The following is a 25038-nucleotide window of genomic DNA, read 5'->3' as shown; positions in this document are numbered from 1 at the left end:
CTGCCTCACATCCTAGTGGAAATGTCTTCATGTCCCTTAGTCTTTTGAAGTATAGATTGCAGTCCTTTGTACTCTCCTATCCATACAGAGATTTCTTGGACCTCGGTGTTCACACTCTCTTCTCCTCGTCCAAGGCCTCATCTTTCTTCTTCTTCTTGGTCAGAGCGTCCCTGACTTTTCATGGCCTGCTCCCCAGGTTGCCAAAATTTGCTCTTTTCACAGATGGTGCTTCTGGCCACCATTGTGGCTGTTCCTACACTGAAACTTTCATCTTTCTTTTTTCTTGTTTTAATTTTCTTTTCTTTCTTTCTTTTTTTTTTTTTTTTGAGGAAGATTAGCCCTGAGCTAACTACTGCCAATCTTCCCTTTTTTGCTGAGGAAGCCTGGCCCTGAGCTAACATCCATGCCCATCTTCCTCTATTTTATACATGGGACGCCTACCACAGCATGGCTTTTGCCAAGCGTTGCCATGTCTGCACCTGGGATCCAAACCGGCGAACCCTGGGGCTGCTGAGAAGCAGAACGTGCGAACTTAACCACTGTGCCACCTGGTCAGCGCCTCATCTTTTTTCTTTATCCTACCTCCTCTTGCTGCTCCCCCTAAAAAAAATCTATTTGTAAATATCATGAGTTTACCAAAACGCTTCTCATTTCAGTGAAAAGAAAAGCCAACAATTCTTAGCAATTGGGATACATTTATTAGAATTTCCTTTCTTCGTGGCAGATCCTGGTGCTGACCTTTTCTCATAAGTTCTTTGTCTTCTCCCACAGACACTTTTGACTTTCTTTGTTCTTCTAGCTTCAAAATCAGTAGAGATCGCTGAAGGTCTAGAAAGTCCAGATATTAAGTTCACTCCTAGCCCTGCCACTTACTAAGCATGTGACCTAGGACAAGGTATTTCTCTTCCTTGAGGATAAGGACTTCCTCACCTATAGTGGATTTGAAAATTTCCACTGTAGAAAGGCATATGTAATGAATCACTAAATGGTAGTTACACGTACTGTAAAAAAGGAAGAAAAAGAGAAAAAAGTACCAACTCTTCGGGCCCTACCTGGCCACCTCAAAGAGACAGAGTGAAGAGGGTAAAAAAACGATGTTCAGGTATTGACAGTATCTCCTTGTTCCCGCCCGCAACACTCATTCCTCATCTTTCTACTCATTCTCTAATGGGAGAATCAGGCCCTGTGTTCAAAGAGAGGTTCAAGTACAGCCTTTTGAGCCCATAAGCAAAACTAATTTTTGAAATAAGTATTAACCTGCCTATGTAAATATTTAAAATCAATGTAAAGATATATGGAATAAATCAAAATATCAGGAATAGTCATGAAAAAATATCAGACAAACACAAAAAGAGAAACATTTTATGTTCAGCACTCTTCAAAACATCAGGAATAATTGAGCAGTTTCCTTTGGCCTGCTTTCCTAGAGAGGTCTTCATGCACGTCATATCTCAAGACAATTTGTCTCTCCTTCTCCCTCTCTCTTTCTTTTTACACACACACACCCCTCAGAAAACATAAACTGATTTTACATATCAAGAGTAGTAGCTAACTTTTGAAATATTGCAAACTAAATAATCCAAAAATAATGACAGCCGTTAAACTCAAACTTGTTTGTTTAAACTAAGAATATAATAGATGGTACAATTAAGCTGACATATTATACAAAAGGGGTTACATACAAGCCTATATGGCCCAAATATAGGCTTCAAGAGGATGAACTAGCGTATTTAAGCCAAGGATCTAGAAAATTCAAAAAATGGTTGCTCAGCTCCTAAAAAATGGAAAGTGAGCTAGTAGAAGAAAGAAATATACGGCTTATTATGCAGCCTTTCCTATACCCTTAAAGAAGCCTGAGAATTTAATCCTTGATTAAGTATCCCCTGTAACACTAACTCAAAACATTTTTAGGAAATCACTCATACTAGTTCCAAGATACATGAGAGTCCAGTTTAGCACTATGAAGTAGAATAAATCCTGCATCTGTTGTTGAAATTATTTATAGAGCAATGTGGGATCAATACTGAAGAACTCCAGAAGCACAAAAGAACGGGCACTATCATGTTCCCCTTTGGGAGCCTGCGTACATAACCGTGTATCCATCTAAAGGGACCCTGGAACCGGCTTTCCTAAGCTGGGGTCGTGTACACTTACTCAGCACTCCTCATGTGACTGTGAGCGTCAGGAGTGCCCAAGGACTGAGACATTCAAGGACATGCTTCGGAGTCAGAAGAAGACTTTCGTTCTGCTTTACATGGGAATGCTCTGTGGTCTTTTGCCCAGGGTCTCTTCTCAAAGCTAGGAAACTTTGGAGATACTTGAAACCTGTTGTGTCTCTGAAAAGAAGATCACTGTTCTTAATAGAATAAACTTGTCATAAGAACTAGAGAATTAAAAAGTATTTGATAAATATTCTACGATACTTGGCTAAAGTGGATCACTTTTTTGACGTTGCCATTTCTAGTAATAATTCCTTTGTGTTTAGCCATCCCTACTTCACACTTGGGCATTTTGACTCCTCGCTCTCTCATCCCTCCATATGGGAACAGTCATCAAATCATAGTCATCTGTTTCCAGGTGACTCACACCTGCTTCCCCTTAGTCATCTCCCTGCAAGCAATCTGATATGGGCTCTTATTCTGCCAAAAGTTTGCATTACTAATATAACTGCCTAATTGTTTTGCCTTTAGGGACTTATTTTTTTCCTCTGCTTTTTAAAAAAGGAATACTTAGGGCCAGACCGGTGGCACAGTGGTTAAGTCTGCATGTTTTGCTTTGGCAGCCCAGGGTTTGCCGGTTCAGATCCTGGGTGCGGACCTATGCACCACTTGTCAAGCCATGCTGTGGCGGGCGTCCCACATACAAAGTAGAGGAAGATGGGTATGGATGTTAACACAGGGCCAGTCTTCCTCAGCCAAAAGAGGAGGCTTGGTGGCAGATGTTAGCTCAGGGCTAAGCTTCCTCAAAAAGGAAAAAAAGGACTATTTACTTAACAAAACTCCTTCAGCACAGTGAGCCTAAAAGAGATTCACAATTTAATGAAAGGCTTACCTCAAGAACTTTAATATGTCATTGAAACACCAAGACCAATGTACTAAAATTATCAATATTGAGTGCTAAACTTCCTAATTAACTTTAAACAAAGTGTACTTGGATATGTTCTACAGGATATTAAATGAAATAAACACAATATAACAAGCTTACTAAATGCTTTACTTTGAATTATACCCACAACTCCTCTACTTGTTTTACATTTAAAAAATAAAAAGAATATATTAACAATGTGTAATGTGATATGGTTAAAAAATACAATTAAAACTGCTTTAGCAAGCTATACTTATTACCTTAAGTAAGCTTCTGACTTTTTTCTTGAAAAATATTGAAGCTGAAAATTCCAAAAACAAATCCTCATTTCTACATGGAATGAATTTTATTAATAATCATACTTATATAAGCCAACATTTCCTATGTGCTTGTTATGTGCAAGGCACCAATTTGTACACTTTACATGAATTTTTTAATTCAATTTTTCGTAAAAACACTTTGAGGTAAGTACTACTATTCTTATCCTGTTTTAGTCTTGAGCAAATGAGAGACTAATTCATTTACTCAAGTTCATAACTCTAGGAAATGCTATGGTCAGATTTGAAAACCAGACATGCTGAACACATCACATTTTCTAAATTGTTAAAATTAATTTTGCCCCTTTCTTAAGATTGTTTGAACTGAGCTGATAATCAAGATTAATTGCATTTCTCAAGTATATTTTACTTGAAATACGATTACCTTCCTTTTGCTCCTTCTATTCCTTCAGATATGTAGCTTTCACTGCCACAAGTGTCTATTTATTAGTCCTTGGTTACCTAAGCAATATGTCTTTGAAAGTCACTGATATTTTTCTGTAAAAAAAAATATCCACCTCTCCTCTCGTCTCTGAGCTGCCGTAATCTAACCTGTGAACTGCTGCAGGACAAACCTGATTACATGAACTGGCTTAGTTACGGGGGTCTTCCTGACCTCTCAGCCTGCCATCCGAGGTCTGCCGGGCCATGGCACAGCCTTGTTGTATGCTGGCTGGGAGCACAAGCCTCTATTAAGTCAAATTCATCTATCCACTGCTCTCAAATCACTTTTATTTAGCTGATTCACTTCTGTTTCTTATAATGATTTCTCCCTGTTTATGCAACAATCCCATTTTCTCAGATCTCACATTTTCTATGATGTCTTCAAAATTCACTAAAGTAATCTCTTCTGATCTTTTTCAGTAATCCAATGCCATTCATATTTTGACATCTATTTTTTATCCTGAAGGTTATATAAATACACCATGCTTGATTAACATTTGATTATTTCTGTTCTGCTGTTAAAGATCAAAAACCAACCTCAACTATTTTAGATAATCCAAATGTTTTTAATATTGTAATCTATTGATGAATGTTTGCTGTTCAAATATGAAAGAAAATGTTTCTTTTATCTTTAACACCATCATTGTTTTCAACTCTGTCCCTTCTTCATCTTGGTAAATAACCACTTTCTTGGGCACTTTTGCAGAAATTCTTCCCAGATACAATAGGTCAAGTGGTAGCTGTAAGTATGGACCAAGTTCTTAGAACAATTGATTGCAATCTGCACTGCAACTTTATCCTTCATATGATGGCTCCTGAGTGGAGAAATGGCCCAAAAGAGACAGACAAGGGAGGATAAGCTTTTATACTTTACAGTATATTTGATAGCCTTTGATGTTTCTGTCCACAAAATGATGATTGGATTCTCTCTTTTTCAGTTCCTTAATAAATGTTACATTTCCACAAGTTTGTCTCCTAATAGCATATCTGTTTTTCCTAGATATAGCTCAATTCCCCTGAGAATAAGTAAATAATAATATACAATTATAGTGTCCAATATTATCTGTGATCAGAGAGAGATCTTAGTTCTCTGATTTCCTTGGCTACTGTTAAAACCAGAAATATTAGGCAGATAATTGGCAATGTTGCCAAACACTCATTCTCTTATTTTGAACTCTTAGTTTTATCTGTGTTTTATAAGAATGATGGAAGACATATCAGAAAAGGTTTGTATACCTAAGAGAGACTGTCTTTAAAGTCAATTATTGGGCTTCCTAAAAGCATTTTTGCTAAATCAATCCTTTCAGGTTTGTTCAAAGTTAGTGACGGAATTACCTTATGGCATTACAGCAAGGTCACTTTCTGTTCCACCTGAATAATTTTAGCAATATTAAGGTATATTCTCTCCTGTGTCTTCTAATGTTTTTGGCAAGTGGACCATAAAAAATTGGATGTCTGTTTTGGTCTAGTAGTTGCTTCTTTCCTGCATTCCCCAGGAGCATTCCACAGATTTTGTTTTTTTCCTTCCTGGAGGAGACTTGGTTGACTGAGCTAGGCTTAAGGTAACAGTAAACTTTTATATTAAAATGAATGTATTCCCGTTATGGGATTTATCCAATGATGAAGTTCTCTGAAACATGGTACCTTTCATGAGGTAAAAACTGACAGAATTAAAAAGAGGAATACAGAGTTCAACAATAATAGTTCAAGATGTCAATGACACATTTCCAATAATGAATAGAACAAGTAGGCATAAGAATCAACAAGGAAATAGAACAGTTGAACAACACTAGAAATCAAAAAGATCTGATGGGTACATATGAAATACACCACCCAACAATAGCAGAATATATACGCTTCTCAAGTGCCCATGGAATGTTCTCCAAAATAAATCCTATGCTAGCATATAAAGCAAGGCTAGGGCCAGCCTGGTGGCACAGTGGTTAAGTTTGCATGTTCTGCTTCGGCAGTTTGGATCCCGGGTGTGGACATGGCACCACTTGGCAAGCCATGCTGTGGCAGGCATCCCACATATAAAGTGGAAGATGATGGGCATGGATGTTAGCTCAGGGCAAGTCTTCCTCAGCAAAAAAAAGAGGAGGACTGACAACAGTTAGCACAGGGCTAATCTTCCTCAAAATAAATAAATAAATAAATAAATAAAAATAAAATGCCTGCAGATGAATGATATGAAAATACAAATCCCCAAACTTATGGGAAGTGGCTAGGGCAGTACTCAAAGAGAAATTTATAGCTATAAAAACCAATATTAAGAAAGAAGATTTCAAATTGGTAATCTAACCTTCATCTTAAGACACTGGAAAAATAAGAGCAAATTAAACCAAAGCAAGCAGAAAAAAGGAAATAATAAAGAAATCAACAAAATAGTAAGAAAACAAGAGAGAGACTTAATGAAACCAAAAATCGTTTCTTCAAAAAGATCAACAGAATTGACAAATGTTAAGTTAGAATGACTAAAAAAAAGGAGAAAATTCAAATTACCCATCTCAAGAATCAATGGGGGATATCACTACTGACATTACAAATATAAAAAGGATTTCACATACAAGGAACAACCGCATGCTAACAAATTAAATAGCTTAGGCGAAGTTCACAGTTTCCTAGAAAAACACAGCCTACCAAAACTGACTCAAGAAGAAACTGACCATTGAATAGATCTGTGACAAGCAAAGAGATTGAATTAGTCATCAAAAAGGTACCCACAAAGAAAAGCACAAACCCAGATGGCTTCGCTGATTAATTCTACCAAAGGTTTAAGGAAGAATTAATACTAATCTGCCACAAACTCTTCCAAAATTTAGAATAGGAGATGATGCTTTCCAGCTCATTCTTTGAGACCCGTATTGACCTGATACCAAAACCAAGCAAAGACATCACAAGAAAATTACAGTGTACTTGCTTGTGCTTTGATGTCATATCTAAGAAACTATTGCTTTACCCAATGTGACCAAAGTTTATTTCTCTGTTTTATTTTGTTTTAAAGTTTTAGCATTTTCATTTAAGTCTATGATCAATTTTGAATTAATTTTTATGTCCTGAGTCATATGTCCGGGCCACAATGCAGACTGAGTAGGAGAGGATTTAGAACCAGAACATAGAGTGCACACAGGTCGCCATAGACACAGATGCGCATCACACTTGGAGAAGTGACTTACCCTATAACCTTGACTATTCTCACCTGTAAAACATGGAGTATGATTGGGTGTTAATACTTTCAATCTCAAAGGACTGTGACGACTGAGTAAGATGATTGAATTTAGTGTTTATTATAGTATCGCTGCTTGGTTTTTACTCAAAACAGTCAACTAATATTTTTATGATAAGCTGAAATAAAAATTAGAGGCAAATTTTTAAGTTTTATAAACTCATAAATGTATTTTAATGCTAGTGTTAACTCTTTGCCCTTATTATAATTTTTTATGACTATTGAGTAACTTCATATAGTTGCATTCCTCTAGAAAATGCTTTTTTCCTGGTCATGTAATATGGTACATACAATTCAGAATTACCTGGTATGTTTTTTGTCATTGTTGTTTACTTGGGGATACTGTTTGCAGTGGCAACATTGAAAATATATATATAAACCAAAAATAAACCATGGCACTTCCTTTAAACAAGAAAATAAACGTAGAAAATTTTGACTTACCAGTATGAATTCAATTTAACTGAGATGCATCCTCAAGCTTTGGCACCAGGGATGTAATTCTCTTCTCTGGTGACAGCCTTGAGGTCCTGGGATGGTTGTGTTAAGGAAAATCTCTCTTGGAACGTGCTGCAAGTCTGCGAGGTGGCTCATCCCTCTCTCAATGCCTGTAGAAGATGACATTAGTGGAGCCGTATTAAAATAGAGCCGGGGCAGCCATTTCAGAGGAATTGCCTTGCAGGTCTTGTTTTCTTCATCTCCCAAGCTGGACCAAACCACCAACATTCCCAGAAGTCTGTAAGGACAAGAATATCCTGTCTGTAGGGACTGATGAAATTAGAATTTGCTGATGACCAGATTGCTAACCAATCAATGAAGTACAAGTCTAGCCTTTTGCCTGATTACCAAAGCTCAAGGCAATCTGTGAAGTACAAACCTAGCCTCACCTCATCTAGCACCAATGAACTCTTCCTTAATAAAACTTGTCTCATCCTCCTCCCTTTTTCACATAAAAATCCCGAGCCCCTCTCTTGTAATCAGGACACTATTTGAGTTTCTACCTGAATCTGTGCTCCCTGAATTGCAATTCTCTGATCCCCTCTTAAACTGGTTTGTGCTTTGGTAGGTTGACACCTCCTTCCCATCCCCAGATTTTAAGAGCCTGTTAGGCTACCCTCTTATCAGTAGAGCCAGAATACTCTCTCTGATAGAGCCATTCCTGTATGTATGCTAACTTTTCTCTCTTCCTTCTCTTCTTCAGCAGGACACATTTTCTCTCCCATTAACTACATTTCACTGCTAAATTGAATTATTGTGATTCTGTGACTCTAGGCAAATTAGGATTAGGTGGCCCCCATTCACTTTTCAAAAATTACTGATCACATCGCATACTCCATTTTATGGCTTTCTCTAAATTCTAAAGCCTTGTGACCTCTGACAGAAGAAGTGCTTTCAGGATTACACAGACCTAGCTCATTCTAACCCATGCTCTCCAGTGGCCATATTCTGTGTCTCGTGTTCCATTTTAAATCCACGTGCTACTTACACTCACCTCCCCCAGCCTCTCTACTCTTGTTCTTCTGGAGAACATCCAGATGACTTTTTTCTTTGGCTTATTAATTTGGACATCATAAATTTGGGATTTAATTCATCTAATTTTCATGGTATACTTCAACAATTTCCTATGCTCTTTAAACTGTGTTTATTTTAAAAAATTTTACAACTTCCATATAAAATGTTAATCTTGCTTCCAGGAGTTTCCTCAACAGTGCTCCGGAGGAAAAGCACATGAATCCAATTTGTCAATATCTTTTCAGATTTTTGTTGTTTAAAATATCTATTTTATTAGATAAAAAATAAAAAGTTCTCCTTTGGGCTTAAGTAAGTCAGACTTGATTTCTGAGCTCTGCAGCCAAAAGATAATCTCTCATTTTCCTGTAATAGTTCTAATTTTCGCCATGCAACGATATAATTAATTTTAGAATTTGAGTCATTTTCTTAATCTTGAGAACTAAAGGAGCCACCAAATAATATAAAATTGATAATGAGAAACAGGTCATTGTCTTTAGATGATGGCCTATTGTAACATCTTGCCAAAACATACCGAACGATGCTCATTTGCTTAAACCCTAAAACACCAAATTTACACACCAATTTTTTCCTCAGGTTATTATATACATTTTTTTGTCCTTAATATTGCCATTAGAAATCACAAATTGCTTTCAAAGTAATCTCAGCCCAGATACCCTGTGCGTGACGTGGGAAATGGGACCTTAAAAGCGCTCCCTCCCTATTCGTCTCCTGATTTTCTCTGCGCTAGTCACAATTAGGAAAGCAGCAGCTGCTTCCATTTATTGCCTCACTGTTCCAGAGTTACATTGGACGTAGATGATAATGCCCTTCCTAGGACCTCTTTAAGGAACATGGAACTGAATCTGAAAGAGAGCAAGGAAAATATCTGTGAAAGCATCTTGCTTTTAATTGGATAATTCAAAAGATCTAGTAGCATCCAGAACTGGTTAGAGCTCATAGTAACTGAGAACGTTGTTCTCTCTGTGATACAGAAAGACAAAGAGTGAAGACATGTGAATACTCTAATTAAAAAACAAAAATGTGTAGGCATGCTGTCAGGCCAGAAGGAATTTTAATATACAAACAGTGCCTGCATGTGTTTGACATACACAGTGACAGTTTGAAAGGCTTTTTACATTCACCACATTTTCATTAAAATTGAGCATGTAAAACTAGACATTCTATTACCAGATCATAAAACCAATATATCCTTCGTTGTTTCTTGAAACAAGATTTTCACAAATTTTCAGCTTTAAGGATGCAACCTTGGGAAAGGTTCTGAGGGGCCAATCAAAAGTTAATACAAAAATATGCCAAAGGAAAAGATTTTTAACTTAAAAAAGAGTCGTTTTGTTCTTTAAACAATGTTATTCAATAGAAATAAAATGCCTAAGTTTGCATGAAGCTAGGCAATAATCATATTTATTCTGAGCATCATATTTTAATGATAATACATTAAAATTTTGGTTTACAATAATGTCAGTATATAGAAGAAAACTATTTTTTAATCTGCTTTTAGGAGAAAGAGAAATCAATCCAAGAGCAACAAAAATAAATTTCAGACTAGATTCAAAGTAAGTTAGATTCTGAGTTTATGTCTGTGGTGTTGATCCCATCCTTCATTTACTAGCACGTCTTTCTCGTCTACCCTCAATCTGTCCTGCTTTATTGCCTCTTTTCTTTCATTCACTAAACAATATGGTAGCATCTTACCTAGTTAGGTTATTTATATAGCTTTCATTAACAAAAGTTGATATTCAAAAAGATTTTAGTGTTATCAATTATCTTCATAATTAATACTCCTTTCATTCCACTTGTTTGAAGTTTTACTTAATGGTGAAAGGAAAGCCACAAGGAGGATGAAAAACTGACATAATGGCATCACGCACTCATTATCTAAGATTGTATTCTGACATTTGCTTTGACGCCAAAGGAAATTATTTCCACAGTAACTAGAGAAACAGATTTACTCTAGTTTAGAGCCATTTCTATCAGTGATTACTGATAAGGAATATATTTGATACTTTGTAAAGAACAATAATTACACCAACTGTGATGCAACAAATTTCCAATGGTGTGACCCTGTTTGGGCAGTCAGATTTGCATAGTAATTTGAACTCATACACTCCTGAAAGTATTAACTCTCACTGTTTTAATAACAAATATTGATTAGGCGTCTACATTGGTCCAGGGACTGAACTAATTACCATACAGTATTAATATAAATAACAGTCAATAGAGTTATAAAAGCTGGAAAAGACCTATAGAAGCTAGAATTAGGTTCAGTAAGATGGAATTAAGGGAATTGCAAGTAACCAAGCCCGAAACAAGACAACTTTGAATCCTAAAATAAGTCCAAAAAGTCAGAAACAGACTTATTAGGAAACTGATGGGCTCTACCAGATGGTGAGAAAGCATTATGAAGGAGTCACTATGACAAATACCAGTCAGACTTTTCAAAATCCCATTGTTCAGACAACATAAAAGGTTATTTCTACAATTATAGGCCTGTAGCGCAAGGCAAACACTCTCTGAGTGGTGGTATCCTAACATTTCTAATTTTTGAGATCTTAAAAATTATTTGACACTCAGTTTATAACATTATTGGATATAGAGTAGGTATTCCTGGCATGGGAAAGAGAATAGGCTAGAAGAGTAGAGGCACTGAAATAGGACAACGAAGTGAAACGATGAATGTTACTTACTTTACCCTTTCACTTAAATCAGGAACACTAAATATGGGACACAAGAGGCTCTGCAAACCCCAGTCTTCCAACCCTGGCAGGCACCACTAGCTGACCAAAGTCCTCTTTTCCATTAACCTAAGATACACTTCAACCCAGAATTCTGAAGCCACTTTTGTGGCTCAATGTAGTTCAAAGTGAATTTAATTGTCCCAACATTTCCTCAGACAGGAAGAAACAGGAAAAAAACAAAACCTGGCTTGAATCAATAGTGCTGTATTATCAGAAATTATAAGCCCAGAAAAAGGACTAAATACTACAGAGCCACCAAAATAATAGAGAATTTGGTTAATGCCAAGCCTTGTCTGTGGCAGCAATGAATGCACAGATATGCCCCCGATTATCCTGGGGTTTAAATAACAGAGGCTCAGATATTCCCACTCATGTATAGAGCGTGCTAGGCGTTTCCTGTTGTCCTGGATCCTAAGATTTTAGAAACCTTTGGTGTACTTTCACTGTTCAAATTAATGTTAGGCCAAGAATAGAAAGATATGCTGTGAACAAAGGTTCATATGTTATGAACAAACAAATGGAAATCAAATGGTACTCCTCAACAGTAAGCAAGCCGTATTTATCACAACTTGAGAATTGTTTATTATTATTGGTAGAGTCAATGCTCTGTACTTAGCGACTCATAATTACCCCCATGTCTTTGCAGATGCTGCTTGCTCTGCCTGTGACAGCTTTCCCCAGCTTCCACCTCTCCAGGTGTCTGACTCCTTCAGGATTCAGCTGAAGAGTTACTTTCCCCAGGGAACGTTTTCCCATTTGTTCAAGTTTCATTAGTTGCCAGTTGTCCAGGATCCTCTGGAATTATACAAATCTTGCTTCTATGGCACTTTTCACACATGTTGTGATTGATTGTTGCTGTGTTTATCTGCCTACCACAGGGGACCATGAGATCCTTAAGCATATAATCTATTTCTACCAGACACCTTTCATTATAACTGGTAATATCTTTAATTATAACAGATAGAGTGAGAAAGTGGCAAGGAACGAGAGCAGAGAGATGGGAAGGAGTAAGTAATAAAACTAGTAGACATCTCAGATGTAATAAGTACACAGCAGAACACTTGATTCTCTGCTCCTGCCAATACCGCTCTGCCCTTGGATTTCCTTTTATCCTGAAATGGCACTACCATTTACTCAGTTGTTCAAATCTGGATCTTTGTAACAAGGAGTCTGACTCCATTCTTGATGTTTGACCCCTGATAGCTTTTAAGACTCAGCACTCCCTTTTCCCCTTGTGCCTCACTTCTGGGAAAACTGATAAGAAACCCTGGTTGCTGCCTCCTTCTGCACAGGCAGGAGATTCAGACCACGCATGGGAAGTCTCACCAGAGCCCCGTGCCTAACCACAATAAAACCCTGAGCCAGTCGCCCTCCCTGGCATTCTCAAACCATTTCAGACTTGCTTGAAAGGCCTGCCCCATCCTTTCCAGCTACCTCAATTATGTAAGTAGTGAGCCTCTTAGTGTGGATTTGGCATCATCAGTCTGGATAGCCAAACCAAATTTGGGGGGGGGGTCCCTTCTGCTTTGGAGGTTGACTATGACAATTTTACAAGTTATCCTTAATTCCTTTTTTCCTCATACACCTAACAAAATACTCAATCCACACCTATCAATGCTACCTTCGATTCATATTCCTAACCTCTCCCTTTTCATGGCCTCTTAAGTCTGAGACATCATCATAACTCTTGGGCTATTTATCACCATCCTGCCATTCTTGCCTCTCAGGAATTCATTCAAACACAATCACCACAACAATGTTTCTAAAAGATAAGTATATCTACTGACCTTTCTACACATTTCGAATAAAATTCTAATGATTTAACACCTACACAAGCCCCAGTCTGAAGGCAGGAAAGATGACGTCGCAGCTCAACCAAACAAGCAGAAAGACAGTGAGTTTTCCCTTTCTCTGCCTTTTTGTTCTCTTCAGGCCCTCAGTGGATTAGGTGATGCCCACTCACTTTGGGGAGGGTCATCTGCTTCACTCAGTCTACTAATTCAAATGCTAATCTCGTTTGGAATCACCTCGTAGACACACTCCGTATGACGTTTAACCAAATATCTGAGCACCTTGTGACCCAGTCAAGTTGACACATAAAATTAACCTTCACATCACCATTTCCTAAACTGTTCCATCACATTCCATCCCTTTACCCTGCTATATTTTTTATTACATTTATTACTTCATTCTATTGCATTGTATTTTCTTTTTTACGTTGTTGAATGTATCTCCCAGTAGAATATATATTTCAAGAGGCAGCCTTCATCACTGGAATATACCCAGTACCCAGAACAGTGTCTAGCTCATAGTATACACTCAATAAAATATGTGACGGTTAAATGAATAAGTTAACAGACGTATCTCCAAACACCTGTACATATCACATACACACACACATATACACACACACACAAGCCAAACTAAATGTATGTAATGAGGCTGAATAAATGAGGAAACAATCTGAATCAAATCTGAAAAAGTCAAAAGTCCAGCCAGCAAGCTTTAGAGAAAAGTAGCAAATGAGTATATAGAAAAAAGCCACAATCGCAGCCTCAGCAGATTCATTGTCAGTCTTCTCTTGACCGTCAACACTAAGAGAATGCAGAATTAGGGTATGATGTCGGCTTCCAGTCATATTATCTTTCTAGTCCATGCACAATTGAAATGTTATTCTATTATACACGGTTTCTTCAGTTTCCTCTTTTATGCAAATAACTCAGTTATGAAAATTATTATTATTTTTATTGTTAAGGTACTCATATATTTAGTCACATAAAGAAGTCCCTGGCATCTTTTGACCTCTCCACTATGAAAGGGCATGAGCTCTCAGCTAACCACGTAGCTATTGATTGTGTCGGGCTGGTCTTCTAGAGTCCGCTCCTCATGCTTCTTGAACCAGAAAGAGAACTCGGGAGTTTCCGGGAGAGTGGTTAGAACCCTGGACTCATTAGTGCAGCTGCAGGATTGGAGAGAAGCTTCACGAGATTGTTTCCAGGTGGTAAGAAATGAAGACGTCTCCAATGCATAGCTGGGACGGAAGGAGACTGACTCGTTTCGCTGGTAAAACATAATCTCTCTTTGAAGCCAGACTACAGCTATCTACTCAGGTAGATTATTGGAGCAGAGAAAGGTTTTTAGTCAGTCCAAGCACTTGAATATCTGCACAATATAAGTTTGGGAGGTTTATGCTTCTTTGTGTGTGTGTGCTCGCATGTGTGTGGTGTGTTTACTTTTTCATTTTCTCATTTCGAATCTTCATTTAGAAAACTGCAGCCAGATTCAACAGTGCTCAGAAGAATAAAACTTAAATTATTTTTGTCCTTTCTCAGTCAAAAGTTTTAAAGAAGGAAGACTACCTCCAAAGAACAAGGAATGCAGTACCAGTGCCCGTTTTTATGAGTGAATCTCAAGTGGAAGGTGACAGACAGCAGAACAAACACTATAAAGCATAGTGGCTAAGAAGACAAGCTTTGGAATCCAGCAGGGCAGCATTCAAATTCGGCTTCTCTCATTTATTGTAAGATATGGAGAAATGATTTAATTTAATATCCTCAGTATTTACAATAATTCTAACACAACTCACCTCATCAGGTTATTATAGGATAAATAAAATATGCATGCAGAGTGTTTAGCACAGAACTTAGCATACGGTAGGAGCCATATTACAGGAAGTCAATCTTAAGATCATTGATTGATATAAACATCTACCATCTCCTCTAAAATTTTAGAGGTACAAAGGATTGTGTATTATATCTTCTGAAATGAATGTTTCACTTACCAACCCGTATATACCAATAAAATCATATTGTAACATAATGATAATTCTTATTCGCATGTGGAAATTTACCAGAAGTATGTGCTCAGAGATGCTCATTAGTTCACAGTAGATTACAATATCAAATACCTATAGGAGAATGAAAACAGAAAAAAAAAGCAGCAATTTTTAAGTTTTGTTTCTTGGCACTCTCAGTTTTCTTGTGTTTCCTATTTTTGTTCTGTTTTAAAGCCCATGCCTTGCTTCGACAGGTTTTACAGCCTGATTGCCTTTAGGGCTGCTATTTGACAGAGTTCTTTCATAACCCACCACAAGAAGAAATTAATTTTATTTTACTCAAAACCTGGATCAATAATTTTTAATGCTTTTATGCATGATGATTTTTTTTTACATATCCTAGCAGGAGACAGAGAGAGATCTGTATAGTAAATCTTAAAGCAACTTTATTTTCAAACACATGAGAGTAAAATCAGCTGGAAAGCTTGAGAGCACAACAGCTATGAGAGAGTTTAGAAGAAAAGAACAATGTAAAAACGAGTGAGTTGTTGTTGTTGCTGTTGTGTCTCATAGACAAGATACAAGAAAACAAAGAAAGCCGGGCTAGGCTCTGATTGACTTCTAAGCATTCAGTTAAAATTGTGCAAGATGGTATAAAGCCATCAAGAAAGCCACTGAGGAGGATGAATGCTTAGCCTCAACCATCTGTTCCCTGTGGGGGAAGGGTATCTTCTCAATCAGTAAGTTGTTTGCTTTGATCCATGGCCTGTTGTCCTGAGTTACTGCAGGAATCAAGCCAGGTTTCAACCTCAACTCACTCCCTATTTAAGTCCCTGATACTTCAGTACATTTTATTCTAACCTACTTCTGCTGGGTAACTTGGGGGGTGAGTATCTCCTCCAGTATTACTAAGGTATTTACTGATGATCTTCTAATAAATTCAAATGTAATAATCCTCTTCTAACTTTAATTATACTCAAAAGTTTTACCCTTCCTCTATTTTTAAAGGCAATTGATTCTTTTATTTATTTATTTTTTCTGGCCCTGAGCTAACATCTGTTGCCAATCTTCCTTTTTTCCCCCCAAAAATTGTATTCCTAGTTGTAGGTCACTCTAGCACTTCTATGTGGGATGCTGCCACAGCATGGCTTGATGAGCGGTGAGTAGCTCTGCACTCAGTATCTAAACCGATAAACCCCAAGCTGCCAAAGCAGAGTGAGTGAACTTAACCTCTTGGCCAAGGGCTGCCACCCCCCCCCCCCATATTTTAAAAATTATCTATTCCCCACACTGTTAAATTGAAATATAGAATTTAAGCATAAATTTGAGTAAATTTACAGTTTATATCCCAATGTATTATATGTGGTAACATTTCATTAAATATGTGTTTATTAAACCTTGAGGCTGCAGATTTAGTTCATTTCATTTCTGGAAAGTATCTGCCATGTGGGTGAATTGACAAAGCTCATCCACATTAATAAACCGATCAATCAAATCAGAAGTAATTTATTCCAGAACAACCTAACTTTATTTTTAAATTCTAATAAATAGGTTAATAAGTAACCTATGAAAACTTTCTCCAACTAAATTCTAGTTTTAAAACAGAAAAAAGCCCATGCCAACCTCCTCAGGATGTCTCGTTAAATCTCTCCTGTTTTCCTCTTAGGGGTCTTGGCTTTAGGATTTTAGAAGCAGTGCATTCCTAATGGTGCCTCTGTGTGTTCCCCTGCAGGGCCTCCTCCCTGGGATAACACACCGTGGTAAGATCCATGAGAAGCATGCCTTTCTGCTGCAAAACAGGAGAAAAATGGCTGTGAGAGGAGAGGTAGAAATCCACGGCTAGTAGATAGACTCTTAGTCCCGTCACTTTTGGAGAAGTCCACCTATGGAATTGAGATCTTGAAATTGCTATCCTTGCCCCAGCTAACATCTGGAAAGCCTTCCTTTTCTTTAATTTGAAGATTACGAGTTAAATCTTCCACCTTGTTTTTTCCACCATCTCTGTTAAAATTTTGATGTGATCGTGTAAAATCACTGAGTTGCAAAACGTTTGGAGACAGGATATGTTGTCCAGATATTTTTAATTAAAGAGCTGGAAGTGAATTCTGAAAACTACATTTGTATGTCTGAATTCAATAACTCACAAATTTTTTTTTAATTTAAAAAACTTTTTTTTTAGAGATTGGCACCTAAGCTAACAACTGTTGCCAATCTTCTTTTCTTCTCCTTCTTCTCCCCAAAGCCTCCCAGTACCTAGTTGGATATTCTAATTGCGAGTGCCTCTGGTTGTGCTATGAGGGATGCTGCCTTAGCATGGCTTGACAAGTCATGCCATGTCCGCGCCCAGGATCCAAACTGGCGAAACCCTCTGCCGGTGAAGAGGAGTGCGTGAACTTAACCACCTGGCCACGGGGTTGGCCCACTCACAGAAAATTTGACCAAATTCTTAAATAGTTGACTTATGAGGCCCAGGGCACCAGTGATATTGATTGCCTCAATCACATCGACTTGGCCTTATCTCCGATCCCATTCAAGTCTTGGGTAAATGGTACCATGCAGACATCCCAGGCCAAGATTACTTTAAGCTGACAGGTCCTCATGTCACATACATGTCATCATTTCATTTTCAGCACTGGGACGACTCCTCCGCAGTGGACACTTGCAGCAGCAAAAATGCTTCAGAAACATGGGGAAGTTATTCAGGAGCAATCTTCAACCAGTGAAAAGTAAGCTCTGACGGACAGGCAAATACCATTTCAAAGCATTCTGTGGCTTTTTGGAAGGTCTCAGCTGAAACAAGCTCCTCATGCTGGTGACCTGAATAACTCTCCCTTATATGGGCTTTTTCTCCTTCCGCATCTCACTCTCTATTTTCCCCAACTCCTATTCTCTGGGATAATATAATGAGTTAATTTCACACAAGACCTTGTTGCAAGCTGTGCATTCAGAGAAACACAAGCTAAGGTATTACTAATAGCAGTAATCTTAGCAAGCAGACCCTCAGGATTCCTGAACTGTTTCACTTACTCAAAAAACAGTAAGAAAGGTTCCTCTGCTAACGGGGAATGAGATGATGATAACGCCTGGCCCCTGACACTTTCGTTAAGATACTCATCTGTGGCAGATTGGAATAAAGTACAGTTACAGCAAGAAGTGCTTAGACTACGCACTTGAACAATTTTGTATTTGCCTTGCTTAGTCAACTACTTTGAAAACTTTGTTAATTGCTTTGTTAACTTTTTTTAGAAGTCACCTGTAAAGAGAAAGGACAAGTTCAGTTCAATCAAGTGTCAGCTCAGGAATGCTGTGACAGCCAGAAGTTCTGCATGGCAGTGTTTAAAAAAGATTCTTGTGTCAAGGGTCTGGGGTAGACTGGGACATACCAGTTCACTGATGGGTCTGAAGATGGATTGCTGTTGCTCTACAAACCTACTCAGAGATATTCTGAGTTATAAGTGGTTTATTGGGTTGTTTTATTTTATATAGAGGAAGGATCAGCCTGAGGCAAAAATACACATAAATGCCTTGGTAGTGACAAATGACTTGAATGGTTCATCAGAGGCCTTGGAGGATCTGATAAAAGGTAATCAGAGAAGGGGAATACAAATAGACCTACAGAAGCTGGCAAAAGACATACGTATTTTTGTGTCTCATGTTAATGCCCAGCAGAGATCATTCACTGCACAAGAAGCACTCAACCAGCCAGGTGGACAGGAGGATCTTTACTTTAAGGAAAGGATCATTACTTCCCATCCTTCCCATTGCTTGTGTGATGAGCCCTTCAAAAGTGGATCAGTTGTAGAAGAGATGAAGTCTGTGCATTGGTTCAGCAGCTTGAGTTCCTTCCAACTAAAGCTCATCTCACTACTGAAGCTGCGGCTGAATATCCAATTTGTCATCAGTAGGTGTCAACTGATATGGCATGTGCCCTTGTTATTAAACAACTAAACAAAAATATATAATAATATGATAGGTAGGGATTGGTGTTACAAAGAAAAATAAGACAGAGTATGATGACAGTGTCTGAGGGAGATGAGTGTTTCTATTTTCTTTTTAACAGATTAATAAGAATTGTTTTTCAGATAAGGTGAGATTAGACCAGAGATCTAAAAGAAAACAGCAGAACAGGAATTTGGATAACTGCTGAAAGCACATTTCAGGAAGTGTGAATTTCAAGCTCAAAATTCCTGGGGCTGAAGCAGGTTCAGTGTGATGGAATAATAGCCAGGAGGCCAGTGTGGCTGGAGCATCTGAGTGAGGAGGAGAGTATTAAGACATGAGGACTAAACTACAGTGAGAGGGATGATTTTAGGAGCATTTATAAAATTCTAAACTCAAAAGTATTTTTATGAGTGAAATGAGAAACCATTGGAGAATTTGAGAAGAGGAATCCTACGACCTGGTAATTCAAAGGGCTCTCTCGGTGAAGGGTGGAAGGCACATCTCCTCTGTGGGCTAATATTAATACCAAGGGTGTTATATAGGAAGCTACGTAAAAGGCTCATAGAGAGATGACCATGACTTAGACTAGGTTAGTTCAGGGAAAGGTGGTGAGGAGAAGTGGTCAACTCTGGATGTACATGTGCACATGCACACTCATGCACATGTCTGCAAAGGGTTTGACTAAATTAGAAGAGAGATTGGGAAGGCTGGGCTCAAAAGTCTCTTTTATCTCTCAAATTTCTTGCTTATAAATGTCAAAGACATTAATCAGAGAAATATATTTTTTCTCTGTGTATTTGATTAGTAACCCTCTAATTTGGATTAAGTACACACATATATAAACCTACATAAACATATGAATATGCAAAAACTACATATCTCCTAATTAGATTCATGACTCATTTTCCTTCTATCTTTTAATTATATGTAAATATTTGGGTAAATGTGATTTGTGACCTGAATGTTTTTTTCCACGTCTCAGAGATTCCTTAAAATCTCACTCAGCTCTGAATTTAGAATATTTGTTTTATGTTTGCATTTAATGTTCATGTACTATTATTGGTTTGGTTTTTCTTTGTATTGTCAGTCTTTTTATATTGTTTTAAAAGGAAATATAGAAAAGGAGGAGACTTTTTCAAGCTTACAAGTTACTGTTTCAAAAACAGAGGCACCGTTACTGTGACTTCTGGAAGAGATTGCTTTTATGTCATGATTTCAACTGATGTGCCTTCAGAAAGCGTGTGACCTGGATAAATCATGGTGATGTGTGAGGTGCCACGGCTGAGATGTGATTCATTTCCACATAGACACATTGTCTTCAACTTCTACAGTGAAGTTTATTGAAAAACGCATTTGTTAAAAAGATCAACTTTCTTCTCTCAATAATTTTTTTCCCTTTGATGTTAACATTTATAGCCCTTACCCTGGCTTTCTACTAGTATTTCAAATTAACATTTGAAATGACTTCCCTATAGTGCAGAGCCCGGCACCAGGGATGGGAACCTCCATTCACCTTAGGGAGCCCATGGTGAGCTCTTGAATCCCAGCTCTACTTTCTTCTCCCAAGAGCTACGAATTCCTGGCTTTGAAAACCTCTCAGGGACCACTGCCATGCAGAGCTCTCCCCAGTGATTTCTTCTAACCTTCCTCTGCAGCTGCCACTTATATATTTTCTATCACTCCGTGGCTTAGCAGATGGAGTCATTAAAAAATAATGAATCTTTAGAGTTGAACTCATCACTGTAATGAAATTTCACATAAATGCTCCTTCCACCAAAATGTAATATGCTTAGTTGGCACAATGGTTGTGCAGTTAAACACAGAAGAGAAAGCAATCCTTAATTCTATATGCCTCACCTCAAGATATTCAAATAACATTTTGCAAGTCACTTAACCTATTTTTTCTTTTTATATATGCGTTCATATATATATATGAAAGTGGTGGATGTATTTTTATACAAAATGAATAAAGATGCTTTTTTGGATAAGGTGAGAGTACAGCAGAGACCTAAAAGAAAAGAGGAAACAAGGAATACGGATACCTGGAAAAAGCACATTTCAGGAAGTGAGAAACTCAAGTCCAAAATTCCTGGGGCTGAAGCAGGCTTAGTGTGACAGAACAATAACCAGGAGGCCAGTGTGCATGGAATATCTGAAAGAAGAAGAGATTATTAAGTACGATGTCCAAAACATGGAGAGATGATTATAAGACCATTTATAAAATTCTAAGTTTTTATGCTTGTATTCATATATGTATGTATGATTAAATATGTATTCATAATTATTTAGACAATGCCTCTGATCAACACTCATACATTCACGTAGACATGCAGGGTATGTGTGTAGGGTTGTGTGTAGCACTGAGAGAAAAGACAACTTCTACTAGGGAACCCGTTGCTCTGGTTACCTGTTTTGTCATAGAAAAAGATTTTTTAGATGGGAAGAAACAGTAGGCAGCATCCAAACCCAAAGTTCAATTTATGGATGAGAAAAACAAAGCCTGGGGAGGTGAAATGACCCATCCAAGGACAGACATCTAATTACTGGGAGAGCAAGGGTGAGAACCCAGATGCCTGGGCTTTCAATTAAGCATCTTTCATCTGCAATACCATAGTGACTAATGATTAGAATGTTCAAAGACTAACAAAATAACGGCTTCTTTCTGAAAAAAAAAAGAGTAAAATTTACAGGAATACTTAATAGATGAAGACAGCTACAATTTACTGTTAGGAAAAAATATGCAGCATGCAGCATACTTGTAAGTTCTCGAATTATGAACAAAACTGATCCCCTGAATAGTATCCTCAAATTCAAACTAGTAAATCAAATGTAATTACTTTGCAGCTATTTAAATAGGATTTACTGAGAGGGATAGCCTCAGTTTTACATAGGCGCTGATAGGATGATTGAAGTCAATATATCCCCTCTGGCTAACATTGCATCTGCTGGGCAAACTTAAGAGTTTTCTCAAACTTCAGAGATGAGTAATGTGAGTTATTGCCCAGATGGATGATGATTATTCACTATAACCATCCTCCATTGCCCCCTAAACAAGGTATCTTTCTGGATAAGATGTAAATATTAATGAAATCTTCTGTTCAGGAATCAGTGCTGAGATCAGAAGAGTATGAAGAATCTGGACCTTTGTAGTGAAATTAGCCTCAGGGGGAGTGGATATATCTGGGCTATGCTGGGTCACCCTAGCAAACATGAAGGAGGTGACAAACCTCAAGAATCCAGTAAGAATCATTTACAAAGGACAGAAATCCTACTGAAGACAATGGGAAAAGCAGGAACATTTGCCTCGGTGTGCCATAGAAATGAGGCATAAAATTAAAGAAAGACTCCAAACATACATTTTGCATAAGATTAAAAAAAAGGGAAAGTGAAAAATACGTCCATTGACAATTACTCAGGATGCACACAGAGCAAAGTGTCTCTTTCAGCCATGCGCACTCCATCCATCTGACTCCCTTTATTTTTAGTTTAAAGGAGGCACTGATTTCAGAATTTCGGTATGACTGAATGATAATACAAAATCCAGAAATAAAGACCTTTGAGCTTTATGTGGGCACATTATCCGCTCTTCCATAACAGCTAAAGATTGTTTGTTTGTTGCCTTGGGAAACGTGATAAATACATGGCAAGCGATAGGATATATTGGAGCATATGAGGAAGCCATTTGGTTTAAAACTAATTCAGCCTGACCTTGTTTTTCCGAAAGGGCCTGATGTGGCCTGTTGAGTATGCATTGTGCATCTGCTTTAGATGCTTATGATGTCCCAAAGACAAGAATGATTCCCTTAAAGATAAGGATGTGGTTTCTCCTCATATTGGCATTTCCTTAAGGATAGGCGTCTCTTCCTAGAAACTAAGGATTCATTACTGACCTGCTGTGTTTGCTTTGTGACCGCAGACCCACTGTGCCAGCAACAGTATCCCGTGACAGTTGTAAACAAGACATTCCTGTCATATGTAAAGTATGCTCCCTGTTCCAAGGTGGTATATAACCACTCTGTACATGCCACTTCGTTGGCATGTTTCCTTGCTTGGGGAAGGAAGCCCCAGGGCTATAGTCCTCAGACCTGGCTCATAATAAGCTCACCCCAATTTTGATTTATAGATTGATTATGGATTATTTAAAGTTTTGCTTTGATTGAAAAATAAACAAAAACATAGCACATGAGTTTGTAGCATTGTTTATAAGTCCTATTAAAAAAGAATGAAACTAGGGAAACACACATTTCTTAGACAAGTATTTTCATTAACCTTAAGCCATTAATTAGCAAGCAGCTGGATTATTTGTGGAAAAAGGAGAATTCTTCAAAGATGGCTGAGAAATTATGTCCTTGGGATTAGAAAGAAGATTCTGTGACTGTAATCATTGGATAGAGGACTGGAATACGTCATAGCTTCTGAGCCACAGCATCAAGAAAGTAAAAATACAAGCATTAAGAGAGTAACAAACAAGGCTCAATAATATTAACAAGAAATATTCCTTCGCCTCAAGTCTTCCAGCTAAATTTTCACTTTAGCCTGGTCTCAAATGCCTCCCAGAGAATTCTAGGACTTCTCCAGAGGAGGTTTACCTGTGCTTTTGGAGGACTTTTATTGGTATCCAGTTGGCATGCTAACCACCTCACTCCTACCCCATCTATCCCTAGCACACTTTGTTAATCCTTTTTCCTGGGCAGCCTGGGAGCACCTGCCAACTCTGAGATTGGCAATGCTTAACATGGAGGGTGCCGATGTCTGCCTTGAGGCATTGTTTTGTGTTGCTGCCAAAGCAGCTGGCAATGCCTTCTATTGCTGCAGAGGCTGCTGGCATCAACAACATAACTGCTTTGTGCTCTCAATGTCCCAAGGAGATGTTAGAGCTTTTACTCAATTGTTAATTACAGGCGTTAAAGACACAAGCATAACCCTATGGGGGACCAGGGGAAAGAATCTCTAAATGACTAACTCAATTCTGATTAAGAATCAATCCTCCTGTCTTGTGCCCGTCTTTGACCAAAATTTTTGTAACCAATTTTTCTTAACTGAAATAATATTTTGCCAAGAAGTTCTGCATTTCTCTCTCTAGAAATGTCTGAATGCATGAGAAAGCGTGGACTCAAGCAAGAATTTCAGCTCCAGGGACGAGAAAGCTAAAAGAACTACCGAGGAGTATAAAAGTCAAAAGAAATCTCAACTTTTAATGATTGGAAGCACTTATGGAATAAAAAGAAAAATCAAATTAAGGAAGTTATTTGCAGACAAGCAATTTCACATCAGCAGCCTTTGAAACAAAGGAAGCCATAAGAATTCTGTACAAATTGTTCTAGACATCTTCCCTAAGAAAAACGAGTAAATTAATAAAAAATCTGAATCCAGGTTTGGATTAAAATTAAAAGTTATTTAATACTACATTGGAAATAATTATCAGTTAAAATAAAATATTAAATTCATTTTTTTACTGATCACAAAGCGTTTTTGTCAACCCAAGACTTAACTATATTATGCTAGAGTGTGCTTTTAATAAAAAAATTTTCTGTATGGAAAAGTCAAAATTCATGTGTATATGACCTTCATTCTGGAAAATGCTATGGCTTGAAATTAAGCCCTAAGGCTAGTATTTGCAGGACTCGGGAGACACAATCTATAATAATCAACTTGAACTGAGTTCCCCACTGTTTGATTCAACCTGCTCCTGGAGCACTTACCCTGTACCCTAGATGCGAACTTGGGAAAATTCCATGATTTCTTTAGTAGATTTTTTGGTAACTCAAAGTTTTAGTGTCAACTTAAATCACAAACACAGCCTTCATAATTTAAACACCAGCCCTAAGGGACAGCCTGGTGTCATAGTAGTTAACTTTGCATGCCTTGCCTCACTTCAGCAGCCCAAGGTTCACAGGTTTGGATTCTGGGCAGGGACGTACACACTGCTCATCAAGCCACACTGTGGCAGTGTCCCACATAGAAAATAGAGTAAGATTGGCACAG

The 25038-nt window shown here is 37.8% G+C and overlaps 1 long non-coding RNA gene across 3 annotated transcripts; it reads left to right on the top strand.

The window, feature by feature from the left end:
• The first annotated feature begins 6996 nt into the window (after window positions 1-6996).
• On the top strand, window positions 6997-24500 carry LOC139079837 (uncharacterized). 3 transcript variants are annotated; one of them, XR_011533793.1, is made up of 6 exons: window positions 6997-7107; window positions 10100-10154; window positions 11983-12032; window positions 14669-14856; window positions 17742-17837; window positions 24137-24500. It is a non-coding gene; the product is annotated as an uncharacterized lncRNA (long non-coding RNA). The 3 variants fall into 3 exon arrangements; XR_011533795.1 differs by lacking the exon at window positions 24137-24500 and adding an exon at window positions 20220-21337; XR_011533792.1 differs by lacking the exons at window positions 17742-17837; window positions 24137-24500 and adding an exon at window positions 16844-17228.
• Window positions 24501-25038: the final 538 nt, after the last annotated feature.

This window comes from Equus przewalskii, chromosome 27 (assembly GCF_037783145.1).
Source record: "Equus przewalskii isolate Varuska chromosome 27, EquPr2, whole genome shotgun sequence".
Taxonomy (NCBI): Eukaryota; Metazoa; Chordata; class Mammalia; order Perissodactyla; family Equidae; genus Equus; species Equus przewalskii.
The sequence above is the reverse complement of the archived record's forward strand: the minus strand, read 5'-3'. Positions and strand labels throughout refer to the sequence as shown.